Source organism: Schistocerca serialis, unplaced genomic scaffold, assembly GCF_023864345.2.
Source record: "Schistocerca serialis cubense isolate TAMUIC-IGC-003099 unplaced genomic scaffold, iqSchSeri2.2 HiC_scaffold_711, whole genome shotgun sequence".
NCBI classification, from domain to species: Eukaryota; Metazoa; Arthropoda; class Insecta; order Orthoptera; family Acrididae; genus Schistocerca; species Schistocerca serialis.
Genome location: NW_026048312.1, coordinates 424,002 through 447,386, shown reverse-complemented (window position 1 = coordinate 447,386; position 23,385 = coordinate 424,002). Strand labels below are relative to the sequence as shown.

Genomic DNA, 23,385 nt, shown 5'->3' with positions numbered 1-23,385 from the left:
ATTCCTCCCCCAACTGCAACAGGTTCCTAAGCACAAAGTAAAGGGGAGAATGATACCTAGACTACATTAATAAGATTGTTCCAGTGTTACCGTTGAACACGAACAGGATCGAGATCCATATGGAAGGAGCGAGGATACAAATGCAGGTAAAATCTCCTTGCATTTGTCTAAAAGAGATGTATTGCAACACTCCTGTGGAGAGTGTTTACACCATCCACAAAAAAGGATTAACTTACTTACAAGAGAGCTGTTAAAGGGTTAATAGCTTTACTTTTCTTGTTCTTCTTCTTTTCCCTTTTCACATTTCTTCTACAGGGTCAGTATTTATAAGTGTTTGAGCAATGTTAGTGGTAAGTGTTGGCCAGATGCCCTTCCAAATGCCCCCCCCCCCCCCCCCAACCAAGATAGAATTGGTGTACCCCACCTATCACCTGCATCTAAATTTATGTTCAAGTGTAAGAATGTTTGCTAAAAGTTTGCATAGCATGTAGCTGAGGCAGAATGTGCGTACCAGACCAGCATTTACCTCGTTGGATGTGGGAAACAGTCTAAAAACCACATCCTGTCTGGCCTACTCAGCAGCCCTCATCATTAATCCACAAGTCAGATTAAATCTGGATCAAGCTCACCACCTCACATCCCAGAAGGGCTGCTTTAATATGCTCAGCTACCTGGTTAGGTAATACCTTTATTAATAAAGTGATGAACATCATGTCTTACTTGTTCTCCTCATCACAGATTTGCAAACAATTTCACTCGTTATACATGTTTATGAGAAGGTAACAGTATGCTCACTGTAGCTTCCTATAAGTTGTTCTGTGGATTGGCCCTATGAAAGTATGTGTCCTCTTCCCTTTTTGTCATCAGCAGGTCATATCAGACTTATGTTTATTTTCATACAACAGGGTGATTATAATTAAAGTTCCAGGTTCAAAATGCCATAAAAAAAGAATAGCTACTCAGAACGATGTCAAATTTGAATGGAATATAATCAAAGAAATGGGAAATTGTTGTGACTCACTGATCTTTCAAAGTGCCACCGCGCAGTTACGCGCGTCCTCTACATGTGGTGCTGTCTGGCAACCATGCAGCAGCAGCGCCACCTAAGCGGCCAACCAGCCAGCGACCGCTAGATTTGGACTCAGTTATGATTTGACTGTTAAAGTTTACACACGTGTTACTCTGTTTACTTGATCTGTGACTTTCATGTATTGCGTCTTCCTTGAAATATATTTGTTCAACTTGAAGTTATTACAATTGGTGATGAGGTAGCGATTTTTCTTTTCCATCATTGATCCACATGTTTCCATGGCTACTTTAGAGCAACTATTGCTAGGTCTTACAGAACAGCAAACGCTTCTCACAAATGCGATTCGTGATTTCGTCGCGGCATCAAATGCGGTGCGTCTCTCGCCGTTGTCTCTACCTACTTTTCCTCCTTACGACGAGACGGCGGCAGACTGGTCTGATTACGAAAAACGTCTTTGACAGCACTTCTTGGCATTTCATGTCGCGGACAAACAAACTTGTAAGTATCTGTTCGTTTAATGGATTTCACTTAAAATGTATCGGTTGTTGTCACAATCGGCTCCTTTGAAAGATCCTGCGTCTTTGTCCTTTGCTGAAATGTGCTCACTTCTGTCCGCCTATTTTCAAAAGCATACGCATGTGGTAGCCTCTCGTGTTGCCTTTTATCGTTGTCAAAAACTACCAAATCAATCCTATCGCACTTGGGTTGCTGAACTTCACGGCCTCAGTAGAAAGTGTCAATTTGTTACTGAATTTCACAAAGAGTCCTACGCCGATTCCATGGCACGGGATGCTATTATCCGATCGGCGCCCAACATAGAAGTTTGGCAACGTGCCTTCAGTTGGCAAATCCGACTCTAGATGAAGTCCTATCCATCGCTCAGTCTTTTGAAATTCCTCGCATTGCTGGAGTGCAAATAGAGGCCTGGGGTGACGTCGGGGGAATACAACCTCTGTGCACTGTTGACGAAGCGTGTGGCGTGTCCCCGCCGGCCGACGTGGCCGCAGTACGCTCCCAAGCGCAGCCTCGGCCTAGCCGTAAACAAACCTCTAAGAAACTACAGCAAAACCCACGGCAACTTCCTTCATGTCCATGGTGTTTTACGAAACATTCACGAGAAGATTGTCCACAATGTTGGGCCGTGTGTCACAAATGCAAAAAAAAGGGGTCATGTGTCATCCGTTTGCAAATGCGACCTCATATATTATGTTCATGAACATGACACTGATTCTGATTCTGTGTTGTCTGTCAATTATACTTCTTCCCCTTCAGGGAAGTTATTCCTCACTGTCCAAATACTTGGTCAAGATGTTCGCATGCAGGTGGATACTGGTTCTGCTGCCACTATCATCAATTCTCAGACGTATCTTCAGTTGGGTTCTCCAATCCTGTCACCTGTCACTAAGCAATTACGGACTTACAATAAACAGAAGATTTCTCTCTTGGGACAATTTGATGCTGAGGTATCTTACAAATCTGTCGTTCGCACTGTTCCCATATTTGTGGTCGACCACAGTAACACGGAGAATCTTTTTGGTTTCGATGCCTTTCGTGTTTTTGGGTTCTCCATAGATGACTCTGTCAATATCGTCTCTGATGCTATTCCTTATTCTCAACTGGATTCCTTGTTGACGACATTGTCGTCCCTTTTTTGTCCCGGGTTAGGCCATGGAAACGACTTTGAAGCTCATATCACGCTCAAACCCACTGCTCGGCCCAAGTTTTTTCGGGCTTGACCCATTCCTGTGGCCCTTTGTGATCAGGTCAAACGGGAGCTGGATTGTCTCACTGCTTCAGGGGTCTTGCTTCCTGTCACTTCCAGTGAGTGGTCCTCTCCTGTCATTTTTGTTGCTAAGCCAAATGGTGATATTCGTCTCTGTGGCGATTTCAAAGCCACTGTAAATGCTCAATGCCTTATCGACACTTACCCTATGCCTCGACCTGAAGAATTGTTCACTAAACTTGCTGGAGGCCAGTATTTTTCTAAACTTGACCTGTCAGAAGCTTATCATCAACTTCCTCTTGACGCTGCTTCCCGGCAGTTTCTGGTCCTTAACACGCCTTTCGGCCTCTATCAATACCAACGATTGCCATTCGGGGTTGCCAGCACCCCTGCTATCTTTCAGCAATTCTTGGAACAATTATTGCTCACTGTCCCTGGGTGTATAAATTACCAGGACGACATTGTTGTCACTGGCTCCACCACTGACGAACATCTTCAAAATCTCCGTACACTTTTTCATGTCTTAGAGACAGCCGGTCTTAAGTGTAATCTTCAGAAATCAAAATTTTTTCTGGCATTTATCATGTACTTGGGGTTTCAACTCTCTCGGGATGGTATTCATCCGCTTCAGCAAACTGTCAATGCGATCGATGCTCATCCTTGCCCTACATCTGTTAAGGAACTGCAGGCCTTCTTGGGGAAAATAGCATACTATCACAGGTTTTCACCATCTGCTGCTTCGGTGGCTCAGCCGTTGCATCACCTGTTGCATCTTTCAAAGTGCCGCCACGCAGTTACGCACGTCCTCTACATGCGGCGCTGTCTGCCAGCCATGCAGCAGCAGCGCCACCTAAGCAGCCAACCAGCCAGCAACCGCTAGATTTGGACTCAGTTATGATTTGACTGTTAAAGTGTACACACGTCTTACTCTGTTTACTTGATCTGTGACTTTCATGTATTGCGTCTTCCTTGAAATATATTTGTTCAACTTGAAGTTATTACAGAAATGTGATGGAAACAATAAAAATTTATGAAAATTTTCCCACTATATGGTGCTGAAAATGTCATAACGTAAATGGATTCAGCTACAAATTACAGAAGAATTGCAATATGATAGCTATGGTGTGAGTTCCACATTAAACCAACTGTACTGTGCAGTGTGACATTTGACAGTAAAACAGTGGAAGTGGTCAAAAGACAGCTGTCATATTTTTTCCTTCATTGTCGTATCTGATTTATTTACTTCATTAACAAAATCAAATGAATTTTCCTAATTTTTTTCTCCTCTTTGCAGTCATGTATTAGGATTTGCAGAATACTTATATATTTTTCAACATTTCATTCAATATACCTAGAATGGCGGAAGGGGTCAATTCGAACCCACTGTAATTTCCTTTTTTAATGTATGTAGATCATCCAACAATGGAGTGGCAACAGTCAGCAGTCATGCAGCGCATTTGCTTCTCAGTGTTGCAATTTGGCACATGGAAATTCCAGTCAACCATAATTTATATCTTTTTTGTCCACAAAGCACGTTTTCGAACATGTGTCATCAGCGTAGACTTTCTGATGAACATCTCTTATTTATTTATTTCTTACTTCATTGATCCAACTGTGACAAACTCATGAGGGTATAGAGTGTGTCAGTAAACAATATATACATAGGTAGTATTAAAGCAGTCAATCATACTAAAGTAATATTCCATGTTTGCATTACACATATGTGGTTAGAATGACAGATTACAGCAAACATTAGACAGAGTAAGTGGAAAACAAAGAAAATTATGAAGTTGAATTGGAAATTGACTTCACTGACGAAGATGATAATTATGTACATGACACAAGTTTGGATGAAGACACTGTGAATAAGGAGTGATTAGCAGAAGAGGATTCATATGCTGATCTATGTCAATCATCACTTCTTTTATTACAGCAGGCACAGCTGTACATGTCTGCAAAGATAACTGCTAGCAATGGAACCATGTGAGGGGTCGTGTTATAACTTCAAGTTGAACAAATATATTACAAGGACGACGCAATACATGAAAGTCACAGATCAAGTAAACAGAGTAAGACGTGTGTCACTTTAACAGTCAAATCATAAACTGAGTCCGAGTCTAGTGGCCGCTGGCTGGCTGGCCACTTAGGTGGCACTGCTGCTGCATGGCTGACATACAGCACCGTGTGTAGAGGAGGTGCGTAACTGCACAGTGGCACTTTGAAAGATCGGCGAGTCACAACACTTTCCCCCCCCCCTTTGAAGTTTTTGCACAGGTCTTGATGGAGGTGGCCCATAGATTGCTAACGTACATAGGTGTTGTTTGACTGGCCGTAAATTCTTGAGGAGGAGGCTTCCCGTACGGACGGAAGTGTCCCCGATGATAACGGGTCGAGATGACAGGAGACGTGGGGGTCGAATCTGCTGGGGCCCCGTGCACCAATCTGCCCATTGCGGCAAGTCCGGTTGTTATAACAGGAGACATGGGTGATGCGTCCGCGTCCGTGGAAGAAGGAGGCGAGTAGTGTTGCTCCGACAGATGATGGTCATCTGGTTCCTGCATGGGCATGTCTCCTGTTGGCGTCAGTTCTTGTGCTGGCACCGATATGATGGTGAGAGGACTGCGTTGTGAGCAATGAGAGATTCCAGGATCCCGAGCATCAGGTAGAGCTGATGGTGGTGTAGTGGCATCCGGAACAGGCGTCGTCGGCACACGAGGCTGAAGCTGGTCTGAATGACGCACTGCAACACCCGTGTCCGTCTGGAGTTCATACAGGCGTTGGCCACGGTGTCGTAAGATGCGGCCAGGACTCCATTTTTGCCGCTTGCCATATCCCCATACCCATACAAGGTAGCTGGCGGTGAACCAGTCAAGCAAAGGCACCCGCAGACGTGAAGTGGAAGACCGCAGAATATGAAGTAGCGTGCAGGGCTGTCGGCCGTGTAAGAGCGCAGCCGGGCTGTCGTCGCCCATGGGGGTGAAACGGTAAGAAGCCAGAAATTGGAGAAGGGCATCATCAGCAGCAGAAGAAGTCAGGAGTTTCCTCATCTGAGCTTTAAATGTGCGAACAGTCGTTCAGCCTCACTGTTTGACTGTGGATGGAACGGAGGGGCCGTGACATGCATGACGCCATGACGGGCACAAAAATCCGAAAAATCGGAAGAGGCAAATTGTGGACCATTATCAGTGACAAGAGTAGAGGGAAGGCCTTCCAAAGAGAAAATGTGAGCTAGGGCATTGGTGGTTGCTGCGGTGGTAGGCGACGTGCAACAGACAATGAAAGGAAAGTTAGAGTAGTTGTACCTAAAAAAGGTCCCGTGAAGTCAGCATGAATACGCTCCCAGGGCTTCTCAGGTGAAGGCCACAGTGACAAAGATGACTTCAGGGTGGTGGCCTGTGACTCACAAGGGCCGCAGGCAGCGACCATGTGTGCAATTTCAGAGTCGATGCTGGGCCAGTACACATGACGGCGCGCCAGAAATTTTCTGTGAGAGACACCCCAGTGCCCTTGGTGAAGGAGGCGCAAGACCAAAGCACGCAAAGACGCAGGTACCACAACACACGGAGAAGCATTTTCGGTGGAAAGGAGGATAACACCATCCCTAGCAGTGAGGCGGTAACGCAAAGTGTAGTAGTTCCGCAAGATCAGAAGTCTTAGCGGATGGACGATCTGGCCAACCCTTCTGAATACAGCGTAAAACCCGGGAGAGGGTAAGGTCAGAACCCGTAGCAGCCACCAGCCGGTCCCCAGTGATGGGGAATCCGTCCACAACCCGCTGCTTGGCAACATCCAGGTGGAAACACAAAAGTTTGTCCCTATCAAATGCCAGATAAGGACCCATGGGAAGGCGAGACAGTGCATCAGCATTCGCATGTTGAGCCGTCGACCGGAAATGAATCTCATAATTACAACGAGACAAGTAAAGAGCCTAACGCTGGAGGTGGTGTGCAGCCTTGTCGGGAAGTGATGTTGATGGATGAAACAAGGAAACAAGTGGTTTGTGATCCGTAACAAGATGAAATTTGGATCCATAGAGAAAAACACCAAACTTATGAAGAGCATAAATAATGGCCAAAGCTTCTTTTTCAATTTGAGAATACTTTTGTTGGGCATCCGTGAGCATTTTGGAGGCATAAGCAATGGGTTGTTCAGAACCGTCAGAAAAACAGTGCGCAAGGACTGCACCAACCCCGTATTGAGAGGCGTCCGTGGCAAGAACAAGACGTTGGCCAGGTCGATAAGCAGCCAGGCATGAGGCCTGTTTCAGCATAGTCTTCAATTTCTGGAAAGCCACATCGCATGGCGAGGACCAGTGAAAAGGCATGTTTTTATGCAACAGGCAATGCAATGGCTGAGCCACCGAAGCAGCAGACGGTGAAAACCTGTGATAGTATGCTATTTTTCCTAAGAAGGCCTGCAGTTCCTTAACAGATGTAGGGCGAGGAAGGGCATCGATCGCAGCGACAGTTTGCTGAAGTGGATGAATACCATCCCGAGAGAGTTGAAACGCCAAGTACGTGATAGATGCAGAAAAATTTTGATTTCTGAAGATTACACTTAAGACCGGCTGTCTCTAAGACATGAAAAAGTGTGCGGAGATTTTGAAGATGTTCATCAGTGGTGGAGCCAGTGACAACAATGTCGTCCTGGTAATTTATACACCCAAGGACAGTGAACAATAATTGTTCCAAGAATCGCTGAAAGAAAGCAGGGGCGCTGGCAACCCCGAATGGCAATCGTTGGTATTGGTAGAGGCCGAAAGGCGTGTTAAGGACCAGAAACTGCCGGAAAGCAGCGACGAGAGGAAGTTGATGATAAGCTTCTGACAGGTCAAGTTTAGAAAAATACTGGCCTCCAGGAAGTTTAGTGAACAATTCTTCAGGTCGAAGCATAGGGTAAGTGTCGATAAGGCATTGAGCATTTACAGTGGCTTTGAAATTGCCACAGAGACGAAAGTACCAGTTACTGTGAAACTACATTACTTTTTACCAACAGTAGGAAGCGCAGTTTTTTGCTTCATTCAGAAATTGTTCCCTAATGCCACTCTGAGTAAACTTTCCTATGATCAGGTTGTAGATTCTCTAAGTATTATGACCAACAAGTGAATGTAGTGGCAGCTAGGTACCATTCTTTCATTACAAGAAAAGGTCAGAAAAAACTTATCGTCAGTGTGTAACAGATTTGATGGGTATGACGAAGAAATGCAAATTCAAATGTGCTTGTGGTGCTTTATATTCTGATGTTATGTTATGTGATGCGATCGTGTACAATGTAACTGATGTCAGACTTAGAGAACAGATTTTGAAACACTCATATCCATCATTTTAACACATGCAAATACAAGATGAGTATGATTCAGGTACCGTGTTCGCCGATAAATTTGAGCAGCCAGGTTGAGTCGTCCCTTGCTCATGACTGGCTCTTTAGGCAGAAACAGTTCATGTGCACCATGCCATGTAAACAGCTCTCTAAACAGGTTAATAGATCCCCTGTGGGTCTTGGGGTGAGAATAGGCCCGAGGTATTTCTACCTGTCGTAAGAAGTGACTAAAAGGAGTCTCACACTTTTCGGCCCTATGAGTTGAGGTCCCTTTCTATAGTTTGACCAGCCACTTTCAAAATTCTACAAAGTGCAGGCCATATGGGGAATGATGCCTTATGTGGTGCATGAGTTATCCATAGTGCCCTTAGATTCGATCTCCTGAATCTCTTGTCATGGCTTGGCATCTCCACCAGCGATTCAACTATTTGGGTGTGGACACTTTCCGGAGTATGTCATCTTCTTCCATTGTCTCCTGTCCTCTTTCACCCTGTAACAATATTGGATTTCTCTGCACCCAATATCCAGCATGGTAGCCAGTCCATTGTGGTGGGGCTGTCATTTACCCATTTGGTGGTAGCCTTCTGACAACAGAGGGATCACACTGCTGATGCCTGAGCTGTAAACTCCCTATGTATGCTGAGGAGTAGATGCCTGCCTTCCTGGGGCATCAGGACTCCCGGCAATGGCCATCATGCCAGTTGGCCTTTGCTGTGGCTGGGTGGTGCCTGTGGGGAGAGCCCCTGATCAGAGTGGGTGGCATCAGGGTGGATGACCCCCAGTGAAGTGGACTAAGTCATTTCTTGCTGGTGACCGTATGGCCCCAGTAGTCTCTGAGAAGGGCAGGATCGAGTACAGTGCCAACAGGTATCACCCTAAACCATTTCCCTCCCTCACTATATCATGGGAAGAATGTAGGGCTACAGAACGGACAGAGCCATATTCGCCTCGGTTTTTAGTCTGGAGCAGAACTGATGGGGACTCCTTTCTACCTATGAAGCCTCAATTTTTCATTGAACACCTTGAGGAGCATCCCCACCCCAATCCCGAGTATTACTCGCCTGTGACATGCTGGGTGATATTCCTGTTTCCATCACTTCCCATAAAAGCCTCAACATGGTCCACGGGATCATTTTCCATTGCGATCTCCTCTTGCAGTCTGACAATGAGTCCACATCAATTTAGAGTGGTGGGGTGTTCATTTCACCTGGCGCATTTACAGGGGATCCAAAGACAACAGGGTTGCTACCGGTGCCTTCATCTTGGCCTTTGAGGGTGATTCATTGCATGAAAAGGTCAAGTTGATGGTTTACTGCTGTGATGTTAAGCCATATGCCCCTCCCCCTGTGCAGTGCTTTAAGTGCTGGAAGTTCAGGCACATGTCTTCCCGCTGCACTTCCAGTGCCACATGTCGAGACTGCGGATGTCCACTGCACCCACGTACTCCATGTGCGCCTCCTCCCACTTTCATCAACTGTGGAGAGCACCACTCTCCCTGCTCACCAGACTGACCAGTACTCCAAAAGGGCTGGAAAATTATGGAGTACAAGACCCTGGACCGGTTGACTTACACAGAGAATTAACGTAAATTTGAAAGATTACACCCCATTCAGCTGATGTCAACATATGCTGCAGCTACATCACCATTGCTATCCCAAGTGCCAGTGGTTCCTCACTCTGTGCCACGAACAGTGGGCCCTCTAAGCCACCAGAATACATCTGCCCCCTTTGTGGTAGGAGGCAAATCTTCCTCCATTGCTCCCAAAGCACCTACTTCGGGATCAAGGCCCCCCTGAACGCAGGGGATATTGGTCTCTTCCCCCCTGCCAGAGAAGCAACAGCCTCCTTCGGCCCCTCTTGTGTTGTGCAGAAGGGGTCCCTTGGGGCCCTCTCTCCCAAGGTCTCCAATTGTGCCACGACGGACACTCGCCAGTGGCTCAAGGAGCCAAAAGCTGCTGAATGAAGAGCTTCATGGTCTTCCTCCGTGCCTAAAGCTGCTTTGGAGACAGCTTTCCAGCAAACTCCTAAAGGGAAGTGAGACAGCAAGCAAACTAAGAAGAAGTTTGCTAAGAAACAGGACTCTCTGGTGGCCGCAGCACCACCACTCCCTACCAATTCTGCATCTGAGGGTGCAGTGGAGATCTTAGCATCCCCTGTGGACCTGGATCTCACTGACACCTCATCCACCATCACAATGGCTACAAATACACAATTGGTGGCAGTAGGTGACCCTGAGACATAACCTGCCTCCTTGCACTCTTCATGCCTTCCCAGCCTGACTATAAAATCATCTTTCATTGGAATTGCAGCGGTTTCTTCCACCACCTGGCTGAGCTACAGCAACTCTTAAGCTTTACATCTGCTTTCTGCAATGCCCCCCAGGAAATCTGGTCCCCAGCATTACAAGAACCATAGCGACTATAACAGAGTGTCAGGTGGAGTTCGTGTCTATGTCCTGAACTCAATATGCAGTGAACTTGTGCCACTTCAAATCCTTCCTGAAGCTGTGGCTGTCAGGATAAGGATGACGCAGGAAATGACTGTCTGAGACGTATACCTTCCTCCATATGGTGCAGTACCCCTAAATGCATTGGCTGCACTGATTCATCAAGTCCCTAAGCCTTTCCTACTTTTGGGAGATTTTAACACTCATAACCCCTTGTGGGGTGGCACTGTGCTTGCTGGTCAAGGCAGAGATGTCGAAAATTTACTGTCACAACTCGACCTCTGCCTTTTAAATACAGGTGCCCCCACACATTTCAGTGTGGCACATGGCACATATTCGGCCGTTGATCTCTCGGTTTGCAGTCCTGGCCTTCTCCCATCTATCCACTGGAGAGCACATGACGAGCTGTGTTGTAGTGACCACTTCCCCATCTTCCTGTCACTGCTCCAGCGTCAGGCCCACAGATGACTGCACAGATGGCCTTTAAACAAGGCAGACTGGGATGCTTTCACCTGTGCTGTCACCGCTGAATCTCCCCCACATGGTAACATCAATGTGGTGGTTGAGCAGGTAACTACAATGATCATTTCTGCGGCGGAAAACGTGATCCCTCGTTCTTCAGGGTGCCCCCGGCAAAAGACAGTCCATTGGTGGTCACCGGAAGTCGCTGAGGCAATTAAGGAGCATCAGAGAGCTCTACAGAGGCATAAGCGACACCATTCCCTGGAGCACATCATAGACTTTAAACAGCTTCGGTCCCACATTTGTCAGCTTATCAAAAGACAGAAACAGGAGTGTCACCTTCCCAAGTCTGGGAAAAGATCAAACGAGTTTTTGGGTACCAGACCCAAACAGGTGTTCCCAGTGTCAACATAACTGGCATGTTATCTACCAACATAAACGCGATTGCTGAGCACTTTGCTGAGCGCTGTGCTCGTGCCTCTGCGTTGGAGAATTACACCCTCCCCCCTCCCCAGCCTTTTGCACTCTCAAACTATGGATGGAAGGGAAAGTCCTCTTGTTCACTACACGCCACAGTGAACCCAATAATGCCCCATTTACAGAGTGGGAGCTCCTCAGTGCCCTTGCACATTCCCCTGACACAGTTCCTGGGCCAGATCAGATCCACAGTCAGGTGATTAAATATCTCTCATCTGACTACAAGCAACATCTTGTGATCTTCAACTGGATCTGGTGCGATGGCATCTTTCCCTTGCACTGACGGGAGAGCACCATAATACCAGTCCCCGAACCCGGCCAAAACCTGCTTGATTTGGACTGCTATCAGCCCATCAGCCTCACCAATGTTCTTTGTAAGCTGTTGGAATGTATGGTGTGTCGATGGTTGGTTTGGGTCCTGGAGTCACGTGGCCTACTGGCTTCATGCCAGGGCTGTTTCCGCCTGGGTCGCTGTACCACTGATAATCTTGTGTCCCTCGAGTCCGCCATCCGAACAGCCTTCCCCAGACGCCAGTACCTTGTTACCGTCATTTTTGATTTACGAAAAGCATATGACACCACCTGGCGACATCATATCCTTGCCACATTATGCGAGTGGTGTCTCCGGTGCCCGCTTCCGTTTTTTATCCAGAATTTCCTGTCGCTTCGTACTTTCCGTGTCCAAGTTGGCGCCTCCCATAGTCCCCCCCCCCCCCCCCCCCCCATATCCTGGAGAATGGGGTCCTGCAGGTCTCTGTATTGAGTATATCTCTATTTTTAGTGGCCATTAACAGTCTAGCAGCAGCTGTAGGGCCATCCGTCTCACCCCCCCCCCCCCTCCCCCCCCCGGTATGCAGACGACTTCTGCATTTCGTACTGCTCCATCTGGTACTGGTGTTGCTGAGAGGTGCCTACAGGGACCCATCTACAAGGCACAGTCATGGACTCTAGCCCATGGCTTCCAGTTTTCAGCCACAAAGTCATGTTTTATGCACTTCTGTCGGCATTGTACCTTTCATCCGGAACCAGAACTCTACCTTACTGATGATTCCCTCACTGTAGTGGAGACATATCAATTTTTAGGACTGGTTTTTGACGCCTAATTAACTGGGATTCCTCTCCTTCGCCAGCTTAAGCGGAAGTGCTGGCAGCACCTCCGCTGCCTGAGGAACACCAACTGCGGTGCAAACCACTGTATGCTGCTGCAGCTCTGAGAGCCCTTGTTCAATTCTGCCTTGACTATGGGAGTCTGGTTTATGATTTGGCGGCGCCCTCAGCATTGTGTATACTCGAGCCAGTGCACCACTGTGGCGTTCGACTAGTGGTGGGAGCTTTTAGGACGAGTCTGGTGACCAGCGTCCTGGCAGAGGCTGGTGTCCCTCTATTGCAGGTCAGGCATGCCCAACTGCTCGCCAGTTACGTTGCACACGTTTGTAGTTCTCCTGCTCAACCAAATTACCATCGCCTTTTCCCACAAATGGTGGTTCATCTCCCGCATCGGCAGCCCAGGTCAGGGCTTACAATTGCAGTTCGCGTCCAATCCCTTCTGTCTGAACTGGAGTCCTTGCCTTTACCACCTATACCCAAGATCCATTCACATACATCTCCATGGTTTACACCCAGGCCGCAGCTTTGCCTGGACCTTTCGCACGGCCCATAGGACTCAGTTCACCCCGCAGATCTCCGCTGTCATTTCCTCTCGATTCTTGACATGTACCGAGGCAATGAAGGGGTTTACACCGAAGGCTTGATGGCTGATGGTCACGTCGGCTTTGCATATGTCCATGGAGGACATATTCAACAGCATTCCTTGCCAAATGGCTGCAGTGTTTTCACTACAGAGCTGATGGCTATATCTCGTGTTCCTGAGCACATCTGTTCAGGCCCTGGGGAGTCATTTCTTCTGTGTACTGACCCCTTGAGCAGCCTACAAGCTATCGACCAGTGCTAACCTCATCATCCTCTGGCAGCAACCATGCAGGAGTCCATTTATGCCCTGGAACAGTCCGGTCGTTCAGTGGCGTTTGTGTGGACCCCAGGACATGTCGGAATCGCAGGCAATGAACTTGCTGACAGGCTGGCCAAACAGGCTACACGGAAACCACTTATGGAGATTGGCATTCCAATTACTGACCTGCGTTTGTTTTTGTGCCACCAGGTTTTCCGGCTTTGGGAGACGGAATGGCATAGTCTTAGTAACCACATCAAACTGTGTGTCATTAAGGAGACTACGAATGTGTGGCAGTCCTCCATGCGGGCCTATCACAGGGACTCTGTGGTTCTATGCTGGCTCCACATGGGCCATGCTTGTGCACAACTACCTCCTGCACCGTGAAGGCCTGCCTCAGTGTCAGTGCGGCACCCGGTTGACAGTGGCCCATATTCTGGTGCACTGTTCCACTTTGACTGCCCTGTGACGAAATCTTCGGTTACCGGACTCGTTGCCACTTATTTTATCTGACAATGCCTTATCGGGTGATTTAATTATACTTTTTATACCTGAGGGTGGGTTTTATCATTTGATCTAAGTTTTAGCGCATGTCCTTTGTCCCTCTGTGTCCTCCACCCTAGTGCTCTTAGGGTGGAGGTTTTAATGTGCTGCAGAGTGGCTGGCATCTTGTAATCTGCTTTGTCGTTTTAATATCTTCTACCTATTTATTGTGTTTCTGTGGTTTTCTTGTCCCCTTTTGTCCATTTAAGTGTTTGTCGCCCTTTGTTCATCCTTGTGGTTTTCCCTTTCTCTTCGTTTTGTGTTGTCAGTCTCGCTTGTTTTATTCTCATTCTTGTGGCATTGTTTTATTTGGAACAAGGGATCAATGACCTAGCAGTTTCGTCCTTCCCCTCTCTTTTAAACTAACCAACCAACCTGGCAAATAGAATTAAGTCATACCTTTGGTGCTATTCGTGGCACAAATGCCAAGACTGCCCACCCAGACAAGCACAGTGTTGCACTTGGAGCAAGGAAGGTCACGTACAATCCGTATGTTTGCAACGGAACAAACAAAAGAATTCTGCCCACTCACGTAATCAATGCAGTGTATTCAAAGCCTGCTGCAGTCATTAGCAAAACTAGCAAGCAAACACTTTCTTCAGTGCTATGCCAGTCCAACAAACTTTTTGTTCAATTGCATATAAGTGGGAAGCATGTGAAATTTCAGTTGGACATGAGTGCCTCTGTTGCATTGCTGAATCGTGACACATATGAACTGTTAGGCTCCCCACACCTTTCTAAAAGTAGCACACACCTCACAGCTTATAACAGACAAGTCATCCCTGTTCTCAGAAAATGTACTTTGCCTGCCATGTATCACTTGTGTACGCAAACTATGACTTTCATGTGCTACAATCATGCGATTGTGAGAACATATTTGGCCTTGATTTATTTTATTTTTTTGGTGTTAACATTCAGGAAACACTGTTGTCAATGACTGCATTCAGTGCCAAAGACAGTGTAGGTACCTTGCTGGAGAAATTCCCTGAACTTTTTCTGAAGCTTTATTCAAGGCTAACAATTTTGTTATTTTATTGCACATATTACTATGAAAGACAATGCTCAGCCGAAATTTTGCTGGGCAGAACTGTTCCCATTGCATTATGGGACAAAGTGTCCACTGAACTTAAAGAATTGCAAGATAGTGGAGCTATTGCGCCCATACAAGCTAGTCAATGGGCAAGTCCACTGGTTTTGCTCCCCAAACCTTCAGCTCACATTCGCTTCTGTGTTGACTTTAAATCTACAGTCATCCTACAAACCGTGATTGATAATTATCCATTGCCACCCCAGAGGATCTCACGAATGGATTAGGCACTGGTCATTACTTTTCAAAAATTGATTTGTGCGATGCCTATCTTCAAATACTAGTAGACGAAGCATCTCAAAACATGTGTCGTGAACATTCATTTGGGCTTGTTTAAATATTTGCATTTGCCTTTTGGCAGTGCTTCTGCACCCACCATTTTCCAACAGTATTTGGAACAGCTGACTGCTCAAGTACCAAACTGTTCAAACTATTTGGATGATACTGTTGTAGCAGGTCATACACCTGAAGAACACACTGAAAATTTGTGTAGTTTGTTTCGTGTGTTATCTGATGCAGGACTAGAATGTACACTGGACAAGTGTGACAATTTTAAACCTGAGTTGCTGTATATTGGTCATGTCATAAACAGTCAAGGTGTACATCCTCTTTAGTCACATTTGTTAGCCATACAGGACCTGCCAGTTCCTCACAACGTCACAGAATTGCAGTCAGTCTTAGGGAAAATGAACTATTATGTTCAGTTCATATCAAATGCTACACAAATCGCAGCTCCATTGCATCAATTTCATCATAAGAACATCCCCTTTGTTTGGATAGATGAGCGCCAAGAAACTTTTAAAAAATATAAAGATGTATTTCTCAGTGATCACTGCTTGGTACACTTTTATCTTGACCTACCTGTTGTGTTGCAAGTTGACGCTTCCGCTTATGGAAATGGTGCAGTGCTATGGAAATGGTGCAGTGCTTTTGCACAGATTTGGTGATAAAGACAGGCATATTGCTTTTGCATCAAAAGTGCTGTCCAGATCTCAGTGTAACTATTCACAAATAGAGAAAGATTGGCTATTGTGTATGGTGTCACCAAATTCCACCACTATTTGTATGGCAGAAAATTCTACTTAGTAAATGGATCACATGCCACTGCAGTCCTCGTTTTATCCAATGAAGCTGGTTCCTGTACAAACTGTCCAAAAATTGTAAAGATGGCCTTTGTTGTTGTCTCAATAACAATATGAGAGAGTGTATCGTCCAACAGCTCAACATGGTAATGCAAATGCACTTTCACGTCTTCTGATTGACCCTGATACAGACTTTGATGCTTCTGCTGCATCTTGTTGTCACATCAATGCTCACAATTCTGAATTGCTTCAGTCATTTCCTCTGAATTATAGGAAAATTCCTCAGGCCATGGAAGCTCATTCAAATTTGAACATTTTGCTAAAATACACTCCTGGAAATTGAAATAAGAACACCGTGAATTCATTGTCCCAGGAAGGGGAAACTTTATTGACACATTCCTGGGGTCAGATACATCACATGATCACACTGACAGAACCACAGGCACATAGACACAGGCAACAGAGCATGCACAATGTCGGCACTAGTACAGTGTATATCCACCTTTCGTGGCAATGCAGGCTGCTATTCTCCCATGGAGACGATCGTAGAGATGCTGGATGTAGTCCTGTGGAACGGCTTGTCATGCCATTTCCACCTGGTGCCTCAGTTGGACCAGCGTTCATGCTGGACGTGCAGACCGCGTGAGACGACGCTTCATCCAGTCCCAAACATGCTCAATGGGGGACAGATCCGGAGATCTTGCTGGCCAGGGTAGTTGACTTACACCTTCTAGAGCACGTTGGGTGGCACGGGATACATGCGGACGTGCATTGTCCTGTTGGAACAGCAAGTTCCCTTGCCGGTCTAGGAATGGTAGAACGATGGGTTCGATGACGGTTTGGATGTACCGTGCACTATTCAGTGTCCCCTCGACGATCACCAGTGGTGTACGGCCAGTGTAGGAGATCGCTCCCCACACCATGATGCCGGGTGTTGGCCCTGTGTGCCTCGGTCGTATGCAGTCCTGATTGTGGCGCTCACCTGCACGGCGCCAAACACGCATACGACCATCATTGGCACCAAGGCAGAAGCGACTCTCATCGCTGAAGACGACACGTCTCCATTCGTCCCTCCATTCACGCCTGTCGCGACACCACTGGAGGCGGGCTGCATGATGTTGGGGCGTGAGCGGAAGATGGCCTAACGGTGTGCGGGACCGTAGCCCAGCTTCATGGAGACGGTTGCAAATGGTCCTCGCCGATACCCCACGAGCAACAGTGTCCCTAATTTGCTGGGAAGTGGCGGTGCGGTCCCCTACGGCACTGCGTAGGATCCTACGGTCTTGGCGTGCATCCGTGCGTCGCTGCGGTCCGGTCCCAGGTCGACGGGCACGTGCACCTTCCGCCGACCACTACATCTACATCTACATCTACATTGATACTCCGCAAGCCACCCAACGGTGTGTGGCGGAGGGCACTTTACGTGCCACTGTCATTACCTCCCTTTCCTGTTCCAGTCGCGTATGGTTCGCGGGAAGAACGACTGTCTGAAAGCCTCCGTGCGCGCTCTAATCTCTCTAATTTTACATTCGTGATCTCCTCGGGAAGTATAAGTAGGGGGAAGCAATATATTCGATACCTCATCCAGAAACGCACCCTCTCGAAACCTGGCGAGCAAGCTACACCGCGATGCAGAGCGCCTCTCTTGCAGAGTCTGCCACTTGAGTTTGCTAAACATCTCCGTAACGCTATCACGGTTACCAAATAACCCAGTGACGAAACGCGCCGCTCTTCTTTGGATCTTCTCTATCTCCTCCGTCAACCCGACCTGGTACGGATCCCACACTGATGAGCAATACTCAAGTATAGGTCGAACGAGTGTTTTGTAAGCCACCTCCTTTGTTGATGGACTACATTTTCTAAGCACTCTCCCAATGAATCTCAACCTGGTACCCGCCTTACCAACAATTAGTTTTATATGATCATTCCACTTCAAATCGTTCCGTACGCATACTCCCAGATATTTTACAGAAGTAACTGCTACCAGTGTTTGTTCCGCTATCATATAATCATACAATAAAGGATCCTTCTTTCTATGTATTCGCAATACATTACATTTGTCTATGTTAAGGGTCAGTTGCCACTCCCTGCACCAAGTGCCTATCCGCTGCAGATCTTCCTGTATTTCGCTACAATTTTCTAATGCAGCAACTTCTCTGTATACTACAGCATCATCCGCGAAAAGCCGCATGGAACTTCCGACACTATCTACTAAGTCATTTATATATATTGTGAAAAGCAATGGTCCCATAACACTCCCCTGTGGCACGCCAGAGGTTACTTTAACGTCTGTAGACGTCTCTCCATTGATAACATCATGCTGTGTTCTGTTTGCTAAAAACTCTTCAATCCAGCCACACAGCTGGTCTGATATTCCGTAGGCTCTTACTTTGTTTATCAGGCGACAGTGCGGAACTGTATCGAACGCCTTCCGGAAGTCAAGAAAAATAGCATCTACCTGGGAGCCTGTATCTAATATTTTCTGGGTCTCATGAACAAATAAGGCGAGTTGGGTCTCACACGATCGCTGTTTCCGGAATCCATGTTGATTCCTACATAGTAGATTCTGGGTTTCCAGAAATGACATGATACGCGAGCAAAAAACATGTTCTAAAATTCTACAAGAGATCGACGTAAGAGATATAGGTCTATAGTTTTGCGCATCTGCTCGACGACCCTTCTTGAAGACTGGGACTATCTGTGCTCTTTTCCAATCATTTGGAACCCTCCGTTCCTCTAGAGACTTGCGGTACACGGCTGTTAGAAGGGGGGCTAGTTCTTTCGCGTACTCTGTGTAGAATCGAATTGGTATCCCGTCAGGTCCAGTGGACTTTCCTCTATTGAGTGATTCCAGTTGCTTTTCTATTCCTTGGACACTTATTTCGATGTCAGCCATTTTTTCGTTTGTGCGAGGATTTAGAGAAGGAACTGCAGTGCGGTCTTCCTCTGTGAAACAGCTTTGGAAAAAGGTGTTTAGTATTTCAGCTTTACGCGAGTCATCCTCTGTTTCAATGCCATCATCATCCCGTAGTGTCTGGATATGCTGTTTCGAGCCACTTACTGATTTAACGTAAGACCAGAACTTCCTAGGATTTTCTGTCAAGTCGGTACATAGAATTTTACTTTCGAATTCAATGAACGCTTCACGCATAGCCCTCCTTACGCTAACTTTGACATCGTTTAGCTTCTGTTTGTCTGAGAGGTTTTGGCTGCGTTTAAACTTGGAGTGGAGCTCTCTTTGCTTTCGCAGTAGTTTCCTAACTTTGTTGTTGTACCACGGTGGGTTTTTCCCGTCCCTCACAGTTTTACTCGGCACGTACCTGTCTAAAACGCATTTTACGATTGCCTTGAACTTTTTCCATAAACATTCAACATTGTCAGTGTCGGAACAGAAATTTTCGTTTTGATCTGTTAGGTAGTCTGAAATCTGCCTTCTATTACTCTTGCTAAACAGATAAACCTTCCTCCCTTTTTTTATATTCCTATTAACTTCCATATTCAGGGATGCTGCAACGGCCTTATGATCACTGATTCCCTGCTCTGTACATACAGATTCGAAAAGTTCGGGTCTGTTTGTTATCAGTAGGTCCAATATGTTATCTCCACGAGTCGGTTCTCTGTTTAATTGCTCGAGGTAATTTTCGGATAGTGCACTCAGTATAATGTCACTCGATGCTCTGTCCCTACCACCCGTCCTAAACATCTGAGTGTCCCAGTCTATATCTGGTAAATTGAAATCTCCACCTAAGACTATAACATGCTGAGAAAATTTATGTGAAATGTATTCCAAATTTTCTCTCAGTTGTTCTGCCACTAATGCTGCTGAGTCGGGAGGTCGGTAAAAGGAGCCAATTATTAACCTAGTTCGGTTGTTTAGTGTAACCTCCACCCATAATAATTCACAGGAACTATCCACTTCTACTTCACTACAGGATAAACTACTACTAACAGCGATGAACACTCCACCACCGGTTGCATGCAATCTATCCTTTCTAAACACCGTCTGTACCTTTGTAAAAATTTCGGCAGAATTTATCTCTGGCTTAAGCCAGCTTTCTGTACCTATAACGATTTCAGCTTCGGTGCTTTCTATCAGCGCTTGAAGTTCCGGTACTTTACCAACGCAGCTTCGACAGTTGACAATTAGAATACCGATTGCTGCTTGTTCCCCGCATGTCCTGACTTTGCCCCGCACCCGTTGAGGCTGTTGCCCTTTCTGTACTTGCCCAAGGCCATCTAACCTAAAAAACCGCCCAGCCCACGCCACACAACCCCTGCTACCCGTGTAGCCGCTTGTTGCGTGTAGTGGACTCCTGACCTATCCAGCGGAACCCGAAACCCCACCACCCTATGGCGCAAGTCGAGGAATCTGCAGCCCACACGGTCGCAGAACCGTCTCAGCCTCTGATTCAGACCCTCCACTCGGCTCTGTACCAAAGGTCCGCAGTCAGTCCTGTCGACGATGCTGCAGATGGTGAGCTCTGCTTTCATCCCGCTAGCGAGACTGGCAGTCTTCACCAAATCAGATAGCCGCCGGAAGCCAGAGAGGATTTCCTCCGATCCATAGCGACACTCATCATTGGTGCCGACATGAGCGACCACCTGCAGATGGGTGCACCCTGTACCCTTCATGGCATCCGGAAGGACCCTTTCCACATCTGGAATGACTCCCCCCGGTACGCACACGGAGTGCACATTGGTTTTCTTCCCCTCTCTTGCTGCCATTTCCCTAAGGCGATGTCCCTGGCGACAACATCGATGTACTGTGGAGACCTCACGCCCCACGTGTTGAGCAATTCGGCGGTACGTCCACCCGGCCTCCCGCATGCCCACTATACGCCCTCGCTCAAAGTCCGTCAACTGCACATACGGTTCACGTCCACGCTGTCGCGGCATGCTACCAGTGTTAAAGACTGCGATGGAGCTCCGTATGCCACGGCAAACTGGCTGACACTGACGGCGGCGGTGCACAAATCCTGCGCAGCTAGCGCCATTCGACGGCCAACACCTCGGTTCCTGGTGTGTCCGCTGTGCCGTGCGTGTGATCATTGCTTGTACAGCCCTCTCGCAGTGTCCGGAGCAAGTATGGTGGGTCTGACACACCGGTGTCAATGTGTTCTTTTTTCCATTTCCAGGAGTGTATATTCGCACACCTTGGCCTGACTCATTGCAGTAGCGCGCTGATACTTTGCATGTCGGCATAGCCTCGCTATACAGAAAGGAGTGATTCTTGTTCAAAATGACAGTGGACAGTCACATGTGCTGATCCCCAAAGCTTTGCAAAAAGAAGTATTGCAGTTACTTCACCAAGGACACTGGGGGATTGTTTGTATGAAACAGTTAGTATGTCGACACTGCACTTGGCTGGGTATGGACACTCGAATAGAACAGATTATGTCACAGTGCCATGCATGTGTTGAAAATCAGTTTGCTCAGCCACAAATGTTTTCTGCTTGGCCTAAGTCACAATCATAATGGCAATGTGTGCACATAGACTTTGTGGGATCTTTTTGGAACACTCGTTGGTTGATTGGGTTGACTTTTATAGCAAGTTTCCTTTTGCTGTGCCAGTGAACTCAACGACGTCACATAGCACTTTTTAGGTGTTGTCCTCAATTGTTTCCTTTGAAAATTTGCCTAAACTCATAGTGTTGGACAATGGTTCTCAGTTCACATCAAATGAATTTGAATCATTCTGTGAATACAGAATGAATGGCATACAGCACCTAACTAGTGCACCATTCCATCCACAGTCGAACTGTGAAGTGGAACATTTTATCAGAATCAAAAGAAGGCTGGAAGTATCGCTTCGAACTGCATGATTTTGTGTTTTACGGGGTTTTTAGCAGCAGCAGATGGTGGGTGCAAGGCGAGATCCTTTGTCGAATTGGCCTATGCATGTATCTCATTTCAGGCCCAGACGGATTGCAGCACCGACATCACAATAAAATTCGCCACTGCCATGTGCATAGTTATCCTTCTGTATCTCTTCCCCCAGATTCACAGATCCCGAGGACAGTGTGGCCACAGCAGTTGCCAGAAGGTGTCATCACAACACCACAGGACAACCTCATCCAGATGGAGCCTTTGCCGCCTCTGCCTGCTCTCGTCCTACCAATGGAGCTGGACCCACAAATGCCGCAGTAGCCAACGCCTTCTACATTGTGGTATGGGCCTCAGGAGGTGGACATGTACCCTTCTGGATGTCTTCCGGGGGACATTTCCACCAGTGCACAGGCCAGATAGTGGGGTATGACTGGAAGTCTCACGTCCCCTGCAGCCACAGCTTCCAGTCCATTAGTGTGTCCACCCTGCTGCCTCCCCCACTGTTTTCGTGCTCCATATACAGTGACAGTCCATCACCTTGGTGGGGAGCAATGTAACGGCATAAAGTCAAGCACCAGCATGCTATTTGGGAATGATAGAAAAGAGGTGGCTGTGAGAAGACGTCAGCCAGTCGCACGCTGACTGACCCTTCTCCAGGATGACTACAAGACAACAGCAGGCCCTATGTGAAGAGGACATAAGTGCCGTGACTGACTGGTGATGCTCCAGTTGAATAGCCACTTCACGACCAGCAGCTGGATAGAAGTGTCAGTGCTCATTACTTTGCTTGTACACTCTATGTAACACAGACATGGGAACTGTTATACTGAAGAAATTGCTTATTTTGTATGTCACTCTTTGCTTGTGACACATCTGTGTAATTGTCAGATTTAAGTATTGTCTTTTAATTTTTTGTAATAAAACTCATTAATATGATTTGTTTGAACTGTTTTTCTAGTGAACTGAGTAGGATTCCTGGACTTCACATATTTGATGACAAACTTAGAGACATAATGAAATTTGCCAGTGATGGTACAGGTAACAGGACCTCCACAACCCATCTCCTCAGAAAAATACAGTCCTATGTAAACAATGCTATCAACCTGCACCATACTGTTCACTTTGCAGAATAAAGAGATGCCGGCTGATGTGGGAGCAGATTTTCCACTGACCATATTCTGCAGTTCTGTGTACTGACACGTCCTTAGAAGCGGAAATGGGCTTCATCTGTCCACAGAATGTTCCATAGTCATTCATTGTCCACTTCCATGCAAGTAAGAAATTCTAGAACAAACATTTGTCTTACTGCCAGGTCAGTATGAAACAACTCCTGAACATGAGTAATTTTGTATAGCAATGCAGGAAGTATCGAAGAATTTCATGCACCATGCTCAAAGGCATGTCCAGAGTTTGGGCAATTCCCTGTGCACTGCATATTTTCA

At 46.8% G+C, this 23,385-nt stretch overlaps 1 long non-coding RNA gene across 2 annotated transcripts in view; it reads left to right on the top strand.

Annotated features, from left to right (window-relative positions):
• The window catches only part of LOC126449171 (uncharacterized), a 28,574-nt gene extending 5,775 nt beyond the window's left edge, over positions 1–22,799 (top strand). For both annotated transcript variants that reach the window (XR_007584372.1, XR_007584373.1), the window contains one exon: positions 22,116–22,799. This is a non-coding gene — a long non-coding RNA (uncharacterized LOC126449171). The remainder of the gene's footprint in view (positions 1–22,115) is intronic.
• Positions 22,800–23,385: the final 586 nt, after the last annotated feature.